At 36.0% G+C, this 15,636-nt stretch overlaps 1 protein-coding gene across 8 annotated transcripts in view; it reads right to left on the bottom strand.

The window, feature by feature from the left end:
• The window catches only part of LOC129764389 (RING finger protein nhl-1), a 176,365-nt gene that overhangs the window by 84,375 nt on the left and 76,354 nt on the right, over nt 1-15,636 (bottom strand). Inside the window, exon 1 of one of the 8 annotated variants that reach the window (XM_055763413.1) lies at nt 3,751-4,390. The exons of 6 other annotated variants lie outside the window; for them this stretch is intronic. The gene's annotated coding sequence lies outside the window, so the exon portion shown is untranslated. Of the gene's footprint in view, nt 1-3,592; nt 3,730-3,750; nt 4,391-15,636 lie in introns of those variants that run through there. One more of the 8 variants, XM_055763415.1, reaches the window with a different exon arrangement.

Genomic DNA, 15,636 nt, shown 5'->3' on the forward strand with positions numbered 1-15,636 from the left:
AGAAATCCTTTTATATCATCTTTTTATGCCCCATCTAAAAAAAGGCATTAATTCTTAGTTTACCAAGAAAACAGAGACAAAGAATATTAGAAATATGCAAACTTTGTATTCCAGAACCTTTATTATCTGGTAATTATCTAGAAGGTCGTTATACATTCTTCTCTTCGATAAAAGACTCGAAAAACACGCAACAAATGCATGAAATGTAAAAAAATATGTTTGTTTCGAGCATGCAGTTATGCAATGTTCTGATTCTTACTCCAATGAAACCATAATCGATTAATACGTTTTTATGTTATTTTATAGATCATTATACTTTCATGAATTTTATTCAGTTGCTTACTTTTTATAATCAACAGTGGAAAATTCGAATTTCGTTATTTGTGTTGGAGTATCAAAAATAATTCTATCTTGAGGAGGCTGAATTAGATGACTATTAAAACAAAATAAGGACGAAGAAAATATTTTTTTTGAGTTTTTCAATTAAATCAAACCCTCTTCTTAAACAAAATGCCAATAAAGCATGAAAAATACACTATGGCAACATTACAGAGAAGTTCAATTTTCGGTCTGGGACACCGTGCGCGAGTATACGTGTTATGATTTTGCACGCGAGTACAGGAGGGTTAATATCGAAGCCGGAAAAATTACATCCAGACGCGGACTCATATTTGATTTTCGGTTTTTGTTGCCCTATTCCACTTTTGATCAGTATTCCTTGGTTGGTTTAAATATTATAGAATATTATGTAGAAGGGGTTCCCATCAACAGAAATTTTAAATTCATAATGCAACTATACAAATCAACCACCTGTCCATTATACCCCCACTGTCCGTCTCACCCGTGATTTCCCTATGATTAAACGTTACTACGAAACTCTGAGCTTCAAACGGAAGGAGAATGCGGTCATAATGAATGTTATATTAGAGATCAGAACCACAAGTGTCGTGAAAGTGTCAAGCGGAATCCCAATGCTTCGGTTAGGCATGTGGCCAAAAAGTTGAATCTGTCCAAGTCTTTGGTTCAGAGAGCCCAGGACCGAGAGGGACTGTATACTTAAAAGAGCAGAAGGCTTCAAATCGTGACGAACGGTAAAATAAGGTGGGAAAGTCACGGGCCCGGAAACTGTACACCCAGATGCTGATGAAGCCTCATCATCATGGATGATGAGACTTACGTCGAGGCGAACTTTCGGCAGCTTCTGGGGCTACTGTTCTTCGCCGTCCAGCACAAGTTAGATGTTCCGGAGGAAGTAAGGAAGCAGAAACTTTCAAAGTTAGCCAAGAAATACATATTTTGGCAAACGATCTGCTCATGTGGCAAACGGAGTGCGCCGTTCGTGACTACTGGGACTGCAAACGGACAGATCGATCTCAAGGAGTGTCTAAAGAAGCATCTGCTTCCTTTGTTGAACAACACGAGGATCCTACAATCTTCTGACTGGATCTAGCTTCGTGCGCACCGAAACTAACGAAACCCATCAAGAGTACTGGTCTATTATGAAACAGGCACTAAGGAAGCATCACAAGAAGGTCAAATCTGAGGAAGACATGAAGAAAAAGTGAGTTTCCGTACAGAAAAAACTGCAGCCAGATGCTATACAGAGCCTTATGAGTGGAGTTATGCGTATTATTGTATTGAAGTTAAAAGAAATAAATATGATCGTTGGGCACACACGACATTACATGGTTCACCTTCGATTTTAATGAAATTTTTTCGATTTAATGATATAAAGGAACATATGATCGGGCTAAAGTCCCTCAAAAAACAAGAACAGAAAAGCTATATGTATAACATTTCATCCATCAACACACAATCGATTTCACATACGAATTTTGGCTACATGCAAACTTGCAGTAATCGTATGGCGACATTTGAAGAATATTGACGAAAGCGCACTTATTAGCAAACAAATGCCCTCAAATACTGCTTTGAACATAGTTAACTTTGAAAGAGAATAACGTTAATGTCTTTCACAGATAGTTTTTTTTTTCCAAAATCCTAAAAACTTCAAATTCGAGCGAAATGAGTATGTTTGAAAATCGTTCCGATGAATCAAAGGTTAAACTCACTCCACTATCAACAGGAAAATTATGGCCCACAGAGATGATCGTCATAAAAACGGCAACATCATCGTTCCCAAATTAGATTCGTGTAATACACGAAGCCATATTCATTCAGAATAAAAATCCGGTATTCGTTCGCTCTGTTTTAGCTCATAAATCGCTTCCTTCCAAATTCAATTTTCCACCCACTATTCGTCGTCGTCATTTCTTAGTCCGTTTATATATCCGCGGTAGCTTCGCCATTGAACAACAAACATGCCAAAATAACCAATACCAACAAACACGTCAGAGCGATCGCGCAGGTTTTTCGTATGACTTATTTTGTCCAAAAATAGCTCCACGATTGGGATCATTAAAACACACCAACATACGCGCACATATGTGCACACACATACACAGACGCATTTTCGAGTGGAAAAGTGCGCTCGACTCGGCGAAAAAATCGAACTGTTCAATGTCAACGATCGCATCCAGACAACGGAGGTTGTTCAAGATCGCCCAGTCCGTGGAGACGGAGGGTGATTTACGACGTGGAAACCACCAACGGAAAACGATTAGTCGCACATGTGACGGGATGGGTTTTTCCGTTTTTGAGATCGCGAAAACTGTTTGACGCATTTGAACGTTGTGGCAGTAACATGCGCGAATATTGTGGCTCCTTTGTTTACTCATGTTTGTGAGGCTATTTTGCATTTTTTTAGCGTCCCCCGTATCCTCCGGCATCCCTGGAAATCCATGTAAAATCGGGTGTGGGTGGTCGGGAATGTTTACGTTTAGGCGGTGACTTCTTTGTGTCGTTTCGCCCGCGATTGTGATTTGCTCGATTCACTGTTTGATTATAAGATGTTGCTTTTTTTATTTTGTTTTGTCTTCTTGGGATGATTTTGCTTTTTTATTGTCTTCCCCCCGTTCGAAACCGTCGAGGCGTTGTCTCCGAATTACGATTGATTCCTATCCCGACAGATAAACATACACACACACAACCGCTCGTGAATCGCCTTCGTTGTCAACGGAGCAGCGGAGGTGTAATTACGTCGAGTGAGGCTCTCCGCCGAGTTGGTGGGCGGTAACGACGAGCAGGTTTCCTGTTTTTATGTCCTATACGAATCCAATTTGGGTTCATTCACATAAAAGCGTGGAGCGGTTTCACGTGAGGGAATTCCCAAATGGCATTGTGTGAATCAAGTGGATCCTGAGCGAAATGATGATACAATATGACGGACTTTTTTCCGCGCTTAAAATCTTATTCCTGCTCTCCCCCCAAATCACAGGAACTCAGCAAACATTTTCCCAATAAGTTTGTTGCATAATAAGTGTGTGGGAAAATGAACCACCGAAGGACCGCTTCTGTGGTCCGCTCCCGAATCCAAGTTAATGCAACTCAATGCTCAAGATAACACTATTGTTACTTGTTCCGGCATTGTGCCCAAGGGAGTACACAATGCCGAATCAGGTATTCATCATATTCCGCTAAGACCAGAGCTTACCCTTTCCCACCCCTCAGATCTGTGAAAAGCGGATTGTACCTTGCTTGTTCGAAATATCGCAGCTCATGTCCAAACAATATTGCCAGCTTAGCCTCGGCGTCCCACTGAAGCTCTAAAAAGGTCACTTGGTATCACCCTTAGTAACGGCGGAAAAGTGCGGGAGACCCTCTTTCCCCATTCCCTCCTGATGTACGTACTTGCTTCCTTGCTGAGTTGCGGTCCGGAATAATTCTTCTCGTTCGCTTCTATCACTTTTAGTTAGTGGTGTCTATGAATCGCTTATTTTTCGCTCCTTCTCTTATCTTCAGTATTTATTCAAACAGTTATTTCGTTTCACCGACCTTTTTTACTCTCTGTCCACCATACACCATTATTTAAACTTTTGATTCATTTTCCTTCCGCTTGTGGAGCGGGCACCAGCAAATCCTTCTCCGCGTTCTGTTCACTTGTTTTAATTAAAACAAAGGCATGATTTTTCACAGCTGACGAGGGCACAACATCTCAGTCCCTTATAATACCTCCCCCGTTTGCTCTGATTGGACTCGTTTGGGATTGTGGATGTCCCGGTTTTATTCACCCTTTGCAGAAGCAAAGAAAAAATAAATAATTCTCTCAAACCGCATCAACTATTGCTCGGGGAAAAAAAAAACTACAAATCCTTTGAAGTTTTTATAGATATGCACCCGGACACACCGAACGCGCGCGCAGTTTTTCTTTTCGCACAGTGCTTTTCTTCGCTGGCTGTATGTACTTTGAACAATTTTCCACCGATATCTTTCCGACGGAGGAATGGGAACTCTGTGCAATCGGCTTATTTACGGACGAACGAACAGGAGATGACTGCACGCTCGACTATAAATTCCCGCTTGGCCAGCGGTGAAAAATACATTTCGCCTTCGCAAGAGGAAAACTGCAGAACTTACACATTGGCAGTTTTCGTCGCTCGGTAGCTCTCTCGATCCCGTTGGGAAGACGAGGAGGGAGTGGGCGACGTTCCGTAGGATGATGTACCGAAAAATATTCGCATGCGATGGTGCAAGGCGATCAGAAGAAGATCGTTGCCTTCGTCATACCGCAGGTACAAATGTGATGCGATCTCAATGTAGTTGTGAAACTTCTCGCGGCGTATGATCCGTGGGCCGCCCGACGCACGTCACTGCAGTTTTTCCGGAAGCGTGCGGACTAATGTGTTTGCGCAGGAGGAATTGTGTCAGTGGGGCAGGAGGTGGGGATGGGGGATCGAGTCGGTACACCTGCCAGAGGTGATGTTCGTTGGGTTAGAGCAGAGAACCGTCTCGTTGTTAATAATATCTATCCTTTGATCTCTGCAGGAATGACTGAAAATAATGGAAACATATTTCCAATTCGAATTGACGAAAGTGCTGTGTCGACGTCTGTCAACGATGTAAACGTGTTTGTAAAGTAACGTTATAAGAGCATTAGTACCGGAATGAAAACTGTTACCGATCTTATTTCAATACTTAAAACACTTAGTTCTGCTCCTTACTAGCTTTATAAATTTTCTATGAATTTTCTGATCAGCAATTCCGAATGAAATCGACAAATGACAAAACATGAGAATTGACAATTGGGATTTTTTTGACTCAAGCGTAACTTTTGAAAAGGGCGTATCGATTTTAGTGGGAGAAATCTTTGATAATTTATATCTCAAAAACTATGAATCGTACCGAAATAGTGTCTTAGAGAGAGTTGTAGAGTATTGATGTCTAAATATGAAAAAAATATACACTGAGAAAAAAAATTAGTACTCTTTTTTTATTCACATAAAAACATTAATTTGCAATATCCAAAATACATATTTTTTTATTTTTTTTTTTATTTTTTCATATAGAATAGAAGTCATGTAGAAAATTTAAAAAATGGGTCCAAGATGGTAAAACTATTTTTGACGAACTTTGTGGAACATCGAATTTTTATGAATTTTTGTATGTTAACAATCATTTTTAGCCACAAATTATGATTCCTGATGTGATTTAAAACAAAAAAGGTCATCATAAATCTCCTTCTAAATGAAGCCATTCTCGAGATATTTTGAAACATACTTCTAATTTATTGTCTTTTTTATAGTAAATATTCCCTTTTAATATGTTTGTCGTGTTATACCGTCATTGTTGCGGAGACAACAAAGACGTCTTCCGAATCGATAACCTTTATTTTATAATTTGTTGTAAGGTTATAAATTTCCTATAAATTTACAAACTAGAATTAGTATTTTGTTTCATCGGTTTTTAATTTGTATCCAAATAATTTTTTTTTATCAACTTACGTTTAGTGTCTTTAGGGTAATTCGTGAAAGTTTTTTTTTATAATTTCTGCGGTTACACGTGAGTGCTGTAACTATAGTTTGTAAGTAGTTTAAGTTAGATATTAAGTTCACATTTTAACTATTGTTTTAATCTGTTTACCTGTATAACTTTTTTACTAATAGAAATATGACGATTTTTACAACTAATTTTAATATTGAAATAAATAATTCCGTTCGATCAGGACACTTTCGTTTTTCTGCAACCTTTTATCTGCACGTATCAATTCTATCTTTTATACCTATTGTTTTTCAAAAATGGGTATATTACGATGTTTAAGTAGTAGTGAGAAGTACAAGGCCTGCAACTTCTAGGTAGGACGGGGCAAACCTACACTGTAATTTGTTTTTCATCCTGATGATGGTTCGTTGCAGCTATGGTCGCCACAGTCATGTTCATGAAATTTTATGAATTCGCTTATAATTTCCAACAACTTTTCCAAATACATCATCATGGTAAAAATATACGTTTAGGAGTTACGTTGAAAATCATTTGAACACATGTGGGTTAATATAAAACGTAGCGATATTAAAAAATGTTTTTTTTATCTTAATACAAACTTTTAATATGTTATACATGTTGCGCCAAAAGAACACAACAATTATGAAAGGAAAAAATATAATTCTCTACAATTTGGTCAAATAATTCCTATATTTATCAGAGTTTAAGAGATACTTATAATGATACTAGAATTTTTAGCATTTATTTTTTATCAACATTTATTTTTATCAACTGACCATTTTGTTGTATATAATTCAATTTTTTCATTATTTTCTTATTGTCTGGAAATAACATTTAGAGGCAACCCTGTACAGGAGATAGTTGCTTTCCTTTTCGCATCGTTGTTTCGTAAAAATAAGAGAGTGTAAACAAGAGATCGCTATAAAAATTTAATTCCAACGAAGAGAAGAGAGATGACGTCATCCCCGTCGACGAAGAGCGAGGCAAACATGTTTTGAAACGAGCAGCTATCATTGTAGTTAGTTGGACCTAAGTATCCCAAATCCGCTGAGCTTCCCAGAGTTTTTGCCTAGCCGGTTTATGTTTTATATGTGTAGTTTTTATGAGATAAATGAATTGTAAATAAATTGTATATGTTGTGAAATGTTATATGAAGAACTTGAGCTGTGTAATATATTTATGGAGAAAAGTGCTATGTACTGAGTGTCATCTATACACCAAACGGTGTACGCAGCAGGAAATAGGAGAGTTGCCGTCCAAATTATTCAACCCAATTTATGATCCCCGACACTTATATTTCTATACACATAATGATAACTTGCTGCATTGTCGTTAGAGTACAACTTTGCTGCTACTTCATTCTCGGATACAGGTGCATAAGAATGATACTTTTGGGTACCTGGAATTTGTTGGTGTTATCATACATGCTACTCAACTCTTCCACACCCTAATCATATTCTTCTTGTGACATATATGGAAATGACAGCTTTGTAAGATAGTCTTCTTTTCGCTTGCTAGCCCAGTCAACTAACGTTTTTGCGCTCGTAATGGGATGTTCATGCTGCCTAGCCAAACTAGCTCTTGTTGCCATCCATTTTAATGTACCACCAATTCAGCGTCAATGTCGTATTTCGATTTAGATTGACATAAACTCGCAATTTTTTTTTTCTTTTTTTATACTGGGATGTAGCACCATCCGACATGAATTTTATTCTTTTTACCTGCATTTGTTGTTTCAAAAATGTTACCAATTTAGAAATAAATACTTGCACAGCTATTGTGTCATGTCTTAAAACTTCAGATATAACTACAAGGCTTAAATTTGCCAGAGAACCTTTTTCATCTCTATAATAAACAACGAATGGATGGATTGTTGCTTGATCATTGTTCCAGTGATGACTTTAAACTTCATCTTGAAGCACAAATGAATCATTTTCGGAAAAATCGAAAATCACAACAACCTCATTTTCTTGCAAATTAGCTTTTATATTGTTAAGAAATGTGGACTGTTGTGTTTTAATGTAATCATGAGTAAGTAATTTATCTATTCTTTCGCAAAAATACGATACAAATTCTTCCACCGGTTTTACAACAGTTTCTATGTCGCATCGATCAGTAGAAATCCATTGTGCATATGTGATTTCAATTAAATTGCGTTCCTGAAGCTCATCTAGAAACCAGTTTCCAAACTCGTCCATTGTTGGGCATTTTTTACATTCACGAAGGTAACAGTATTTTGATTTATTTGATATGTTACATAGTATCTTTCCCATATATTCTTTGCATTCAATGTTAAAGGAATATTTTTTGAGACTATGAAGCATAAGATTTACATTTTCATGGAATGTACAAACTAGTGATGGCACTTCTTCTAAAATATTTCCTACTGCTGTACTGAACTTCTCCTCAGCATTACACTGCTTTGGTTTGGAAGAGTATACAGATAAACGGCATGATCCGCAAATTTTTAATGATGTATCTAAAAGGGTATTGAATCCCATTGACTTAAGTTTTTCAACCATTGACAAGGTTAAGAAACGTTTTTCAGATGAACATTTCTTACCGTTTTTCGGAAACAGACTACAACACGAAAAAAAATTTTTGTATTCCATTGTGGTATACTGTTATTCACTCTATAAGGAAGATAGTTCGACTGATGAACGATGTTTGAATATGAGTAACTTTATATACATTACTAGCTGACCCGGCAAACGATTTGCTGCCATATAAATTACTTCTAGTGAATATTTTGACTGTTGAATAAAAAATTACTAATGTATTGCAATACATGTGTGTTCAAATGTTTCAACGATCTATAAAATTAATTGATTGTGATCGATGAAGGATAGATTCCACGTGGATATCGAGCAGAAACGTGAAGATTTGACCGTGTATTGCATTGGACCGTGGGAACTTCCCGAACCTGAGTGTGATGTGGAGATGGAGATGAGATCTATGATGTACAGAGAAATGGACCGGATCGATCGGATCTCAGGATTCGTCTGTTGCATTCAGAAATCTGATCATTCGTGCTATGAAATGTAGCAACCTTGCCTCGGCGCAAAATAAACTTCAAAATAAGTAATCCGTATTCGTGGAGCAATTTAATCTGTATCAGATTAGCAGACACGAAAATAATTTTAAATTGCTTAAATTTGGATGAAAATCATTACTCGATGTTGTTTAAATACTTAGAAAACAGTCCGAACTTAACGATTCTTCTATAAATCTCGTATACATCCAGCAACAGGTTGGACGATATACGTGTAATTTTGTAATAGAGCCCATTGAAAACTGAAATTCGATGAAGAGGGCGAAGTGCCATCTGGCATTAAACAACGTAAATAAATTCGTCCTGTTTAAAAAACGAACGACGAATCAATTATTTGGTATCGTTTATATAAAAATACATATATCGCGATAACAAAAGGAGATGAGGGTGAAAATTGGTTATATATGGTTATAATTTTTTTTCAAGCCAAATTTATGCAAAAAAATACGAAAACAAAGTTATTCAGATTTTATTTGCATGGGACCACCCTAATCGGTATCAAATATAAAGTAATAGGTCCTAACGGTATCATATATAGTTTACGACCTATTCTCATGCCTACCAAGTTTTTTGAGTATAATATCATTAAAATCGGTCGAGCCGTTTCGGAGGAGTTTGACCTCGAACATCGTGACACGAGAATTTTATATATAAGAAGATAGAGGTACCTTAAAGGTACCTGACTTTATATATCTATACAGAGGTAGCTTAGAGATACCTGACTTCAGGTATAATCTAGGCATAACGTAAACAAGTTATTTATATTTGTACCCATAACGTCCGGTTGAATCAACAAGGTTTATTTGTTGTTGGGATTTCAATTCTACTGTTCGTGTTTTGATTGTGTAACACGAATAATATGTTGAAAGTTTGTATTAAGATAAAGAAAGATTTTTTAATATCGCTACGTTTTGTGTTAACCCACATGTCTTCAAATGTTTTTCAACGTAACTCCTAAACATATATTTTTACCATAATGATGTATTTGGAAAAGTTGTTGGAAATTATCAGCAAATTCATAATATTTCATGAACATGACGGTATAACACGACAAACATATTAAAAGGGAATATTTACTATAAAAAAGACAATAAATAGACAATAAGTATGTTTCAAAATATCTCGAGAATGGCTGCATTTAGAAGAAGATTCATAATGACCTTTTTTGTTTTAAATCACATCAGAAATCATAATTTGTGGCTAAAAATGATTGTTAACATACAAAAATTCGAAGTTTCGGAAATTCATAAAAATTCGATGTTCCACAAAGTTCGTCGAAAATAGTTTTACCATCTTGGACCCATTTTTTAAATTTTCTAAATGACGTGCTCCCTTGGCCGAGTGGTTAGCGTCATAACTAACATGCCGGGTGTTCGGGTTCGATTCCCGTTCTGGACGGGGGAATTTTTCGTCAAAGAAATTTCCTCCGACTTGCACTGTGATCACGCGTATTCTAGAGCTTGCCACTCAGAATGCATTCAAGGCGTGTTATTTGGCATAGAAATCTCAACTAAGTACTAATAAAAATGACGCAAGTAATACTACGTTGAGACGGCGAAGTTCCTCTAGGAACGTTAGTGCCATTGAAGAAGAAGAAGAAATGACTTCTATTTTATATGAAAAAAATTAAAAAAAATTAAAAAATACGTATTTTGGATATTGCAAATTAAAGTTTTTTTTGTAAATAAAAAAAAAGAGTACTAATTTTTTTTCTCAGTGTATATTTTTTCATGTTTAGACATCAATGCGCTATAACTCTTTCTAAGACACTATTTCGGTACGACTAATAGTTTTTTAGATATATATTATCAAAGATTTCTCCTACTAAAATCGATACGCCCTTTTTAAAAGTTACATCTAAGTCAAAAAATTCCCATTTGCTGTGGAAAACTCATATTTCCTCCAACTCAAACGGAATACAAACCTTCATTCGAATCAAAAATACATGTTTTTAAAATCTGCATTTTTTGGACGATTTCATTTGGAATTGCACTGATGATTGCAATTATCAGTTTTTTCTACTAGCGTGTTATTGTATCACATACATTTCATACATTACTAATACACATATTTACGTTTACATTTTTATATACATTTTTGAAACTGAAAAATAAATTTTCATTCATAATTTTTATTTTTAAAGCGTGTTACGCACTTATAGGGTTCTTGATTGCAGAGAAATAACTATTTCAGAGTACTTTCAGTATTTTTACTATTCCAGAGATTAGGCATGGTAATTGAGACCACAATGGATCGCTTTGAATATCGAAACATTTTACAGGACCATTTGCTTGCCAGTGTCGGAAAATTAGACCACGATAAAACAAAAAAAAAACTTTTTCCATAATCAACATCCGAAATATTCTTCGATGCTAATCAAAGAGTGGATTGGGAACAATCACCCAACTCTAATCCCATCGCAAGCTCGTGGGAACATTTGTACCGGAAAACTCACCAACATTCCATAACGGGATACAACATCTACACCAGATTCTGATGAAGTATCTCAAATAACACCTGAATTAACATGAAAGTTAATATTTCTTTCCGATGAGAGATATATTGGGTTGCCCGATAAGTAATTGTCCTTTTTTCATTACAAATAAAATACTTTTTTTTGTACATAGAATGGACGTTTTGGATTTTTTTTAGGAACAAATTTTTATCTAGATGTAGATGTAGATGTAGTGGACAAAAATAGTTGTGGTCAATTAATTCAATAGCAAATCCAAAACTGCCTTTCGAGATGCGATGCGAGCATTATTTGGTTAGTGTTAAGTCAGACCGGACAATGTGACATTTTTATGATTTCGAGAAAAACGAACCACACCGAATGGGTTATTTGAACTGATTGAAAACTTAAGATGATTTACGAATTAGAAACTTATCGTAATTCATGTGAAATTGGCGTTAATGTTGTAAAGGAGTGGGAGTTTTTAAATCTGGTTCTATAGCTATGAAACACTGGAATTTTAGTTTTTTCAAAGTTTCGCACCTGAACCCAACAATAAAGTTGAAATGACCAGTCTTATAAATGAAGATAGTTAGTGTATTCTAAACTATATACTTCAATTCAAACGAATTCTTACATATCTCTGGAAATTCAGATAAAATGAGTGGTTCTAAAGTTGTGAAACGCAGTGTATACTCAGAATGTGCACATCTTACACTAACGGGTTCAAGCACATTTCGACAAGGTACCTATTAGCTTCAATAAAAAGTTTTGTTGGTTTGAATTCAGCGATTGGAAATTGTTTGAATCTATATATATATATATATATATATATATATATATATATATATATATATATATATATATATATATATATATATATATATATATATATATATATATATATATATATATATATATATACAAAAAAACATACAAAAGAAACACAAATTTCTGCATTAATCGAGAATTAATCCAACAAATGAAACCAAATTTTACATGTGGAGGTTTTAGGATGCAATTAATGTTTCTATGATGGTTAGACTCTCCCCCTCCTCTCTAAGAGGGGGCTGCCATACAAATGAAACACAAATTTCTGCATTACTCAGGAATTATTCAAGAAAATGAAACCAAATTAGGCATATTGAGGTTTCAGGGTACAATAAATGTTTCTATGGTGGATAGACACTCCCCCCTCCTCTCTATGGGGGGCTTCCATACATATGAAACACAAATTTCTGCATTACTCGAGAATTAATCAAGCAAACGAAACCAAATTAGGCATATTGAGGTTATAGCGTGCAATAAATGTATCTATGGTGGCTATACTCTCCACCCCCCTCTCTAAGGGGGGGTTATTTGCAAGTGGTTGAAAACTCTGGAACGAGAATTGTGTCTGAAAATAATCTGATATTATAATGATGAGTTTTGGTAGAAGTACTAGGATTTTTTTAGTAAAAGGTAAATTCAACGGGGTCGAATAGAAGATCAATCAGTGAACAGTTCTGCGATTGGATCCATGAACTTGCGGTTAGTAAGAAAACGTGAATGTTTGTAGGTATTGATAACAACAAACAAATTTTGGTCGAGACGAAGTTAGCCGGGTCAGCTAGTTCAATATACAAATGAATGTCAAATGGTCCACTCTGTCTGCACGTGATATAGAGCCATTTCGCAATGTTAAATGGTGCTTGGTCCGATCTGAATGCATACTATGAGGGATTTTCATTGATCAATCATAACAATTTCTATCCATTATTCCTACTGTATGCGTGATTTTCCAAATCTGATAAATTTGGTATGTAGGTTATATAATGCTTAACCAAATGTAATCAATAAATCGAAATTTTCAAATTTGCGACTTGGTCCCCTCTGACTTAACACCGACCTATTATTAAATAGTCGGTCGAGGTTCTGCTGAAACGAACCATGTGACATTTTTTTTTTTCAAAATTGAGTTATTGGGATGAGGAATAAATTTGTTTTTCATTTATTTATTATACGTTACAATTGAGCCAAGCTTGACAAATTGGACCGAACTCATCGTCGTCGATCGCTAAACTACTACCTCATCGGGTGCTGTCGTCCCCGGATCCGGAAGCCAGCATGTATTTGGTTTCACAAGCATTGATTCTCAGTCCATCTCTCTTTGCTGCGTACATAAGTCTAGATTCATACTCTAGGCGACATTTTTGAACTTGGTTTACTTTGGCTGAACATTTTTTACATTTTTCTTCGATCACAACATTTCAACGCTTTCGTCGCCCAGAGCGATTCGGTCGAGTTTCTTGCAACTTCAACCCAAATCCAACTCTATACAATACAACTCTATCAACTATATAAATAAGCGGGCAACGATAATAATGGATTCCGATTCGATTCAGGACTACTTTTCTGTTGAATCCGAATGAAATCAACTGACTGCTGATTAGAAAACTTATAAAAATATTTTTTCAGCCATTTGTACAGTGTTGCCTAATAAAAAATGAAATTCAACCGAACCTACTTGCTCTATATACTATATTCGATGACCATGAATAACTACAATGTTTTTTGAGAATATGGAATATTCTGTTCAATCGATTGATTGATTCTGTGACTATATCATACCAAGAACATATGTCGCTTCTGTGGGAAAATAATCGTCATAAACTATATCACATTTGGCAAGACCGACTTTTCACGTGATTCGTTTTCATTGTTCTTTGCGCTTGTTAGAGAAAAATCTGAAAGAAGAAGCTAGTTATAAATTTTTCTCTGAGAATGAGAATAATAATTGCGCAACTTGGACATCATTTATAATTATGCACTCCATACCTTTTTTTTTATTTTTTAAGAAAATAATATCTGTCATGAAACTAGCTATCGAACAATTCAAAAACCTCAACCCCTATCCTAACGGAAATACCCACTTCTGATTGGCCGAAATTGACGACACATGCGGCGGGTCCCTATGTGAGACATCAAAACCAAGCTGCCTGGGGAATCGGCATTGCAAATACATAAAAGTAGGGGGAGCTTTTGCTCCCACCGGAATGTGTTCCCTAACAGAGACATCAAAACCAAGGTGCCCAGGGGAAATCGACATTGCAAATATATGAAAGTCGGTCTAGCAAATAAAATTTAAATTTGGAACTTTATTGTTGGTTGCTTCGTTGCTTCATATCAATGACCGATCGTGTATTGTGAAAAATTTAGCACAAGTGTAAGTGTAAAATTGTATATGGTAGCAGTTGTGTTAAAAATGACTTGATATATGAAATGATTTATTTCAATTTACATAAATAAAAACCAAGGTGAAAGTGATTTCCCATATGCTCTACATATTGTATTAGGTGCTGTTAATCCAATTAAAATTTGCATTGGGTTGAATAAACACTCAGAAAGTAAAAGTTGTAAGTTACCTTTCCCATTTCAAATGTTTTCTTAATATTAAAGTAACATGTTTTACTGATGAAAAGAAATTGATAATTGTGTTCGGTATTGGTAATTATCTTATATTAAATTGGTGAGTTTTTTTCTTTATTTCATCCATATATAACATAGGAGGCATCTCGTCTAGGATCACAGAGGGTGGTTTTCATCATATCTCGTTCCACTTTAGTATTTTTTAACTGATACGCACCATCTAAATTCTATCATCATGACACGGTAAGCACTGGTGGAGTGAACAAACAATATCCAACAACCAAACAAAACTGCCCTGTTCAGGACCACCAAATCGTTATCAAAGAGTTTAACGATGTAATTCTTCAAACATATCCAAAATCAACAGATAGCCTAACGGAATCCTACGTCAAATATGCGGTCGTGTCTCAGACACAACCCTACTGCGACTTTTTTACTGAAATTACTTTCTAAAGCCCGAAAAATAGAACTTTTTTATGCGGGTAATGCGGGCATATATTAGGCTGTCAAAAAAGTCCTGCGGTATTTTTTTTTGAATTTTCATTTGTTCATAAAATTAGTTACAATCATCTGTTTCAAGTCAAATATGCGCCGTTTTGTTCGATGACTTGTTCCCAACGAGATGCCAACTTCATAATACCCTTGTTATAGAAGCTCGCTTCCTTATTGGCAAAAAACCCGGATAGCCAATTTTCACAGGCCTCTTTTGTGGCTAACTTCTGACTACCTAGCCCGTTCGCCATGGACAAAAACAGGTGGTAGTCACTTGGTGCAAGGTCCGGACTATACGGCGGATGCAAAAGAACCTCCCATCCGAGCTCCCGGAGCTTCTGGCGCGTCACCAAAGAAGTGTGTGGCCTGGCGTTGTCCTGATGGAAGACAATGC

The sequence above is a fragment of the Toxorhynchites rutilus genome, chromosome 2 (genome assembly GCF_029784135.1).
Source record: "Toxorhynchites rutilus septentrionalis strain SRP chromosome 2, ASM2978413v1, whole genome shotgun sequence".
NCBI classification, from domain to species: Eukaryota; Metazoa; Arthropoda; class Insecta; order Diptera; family Culicidae; genus Toxorhynchites; species Toxorhynchites rutilus.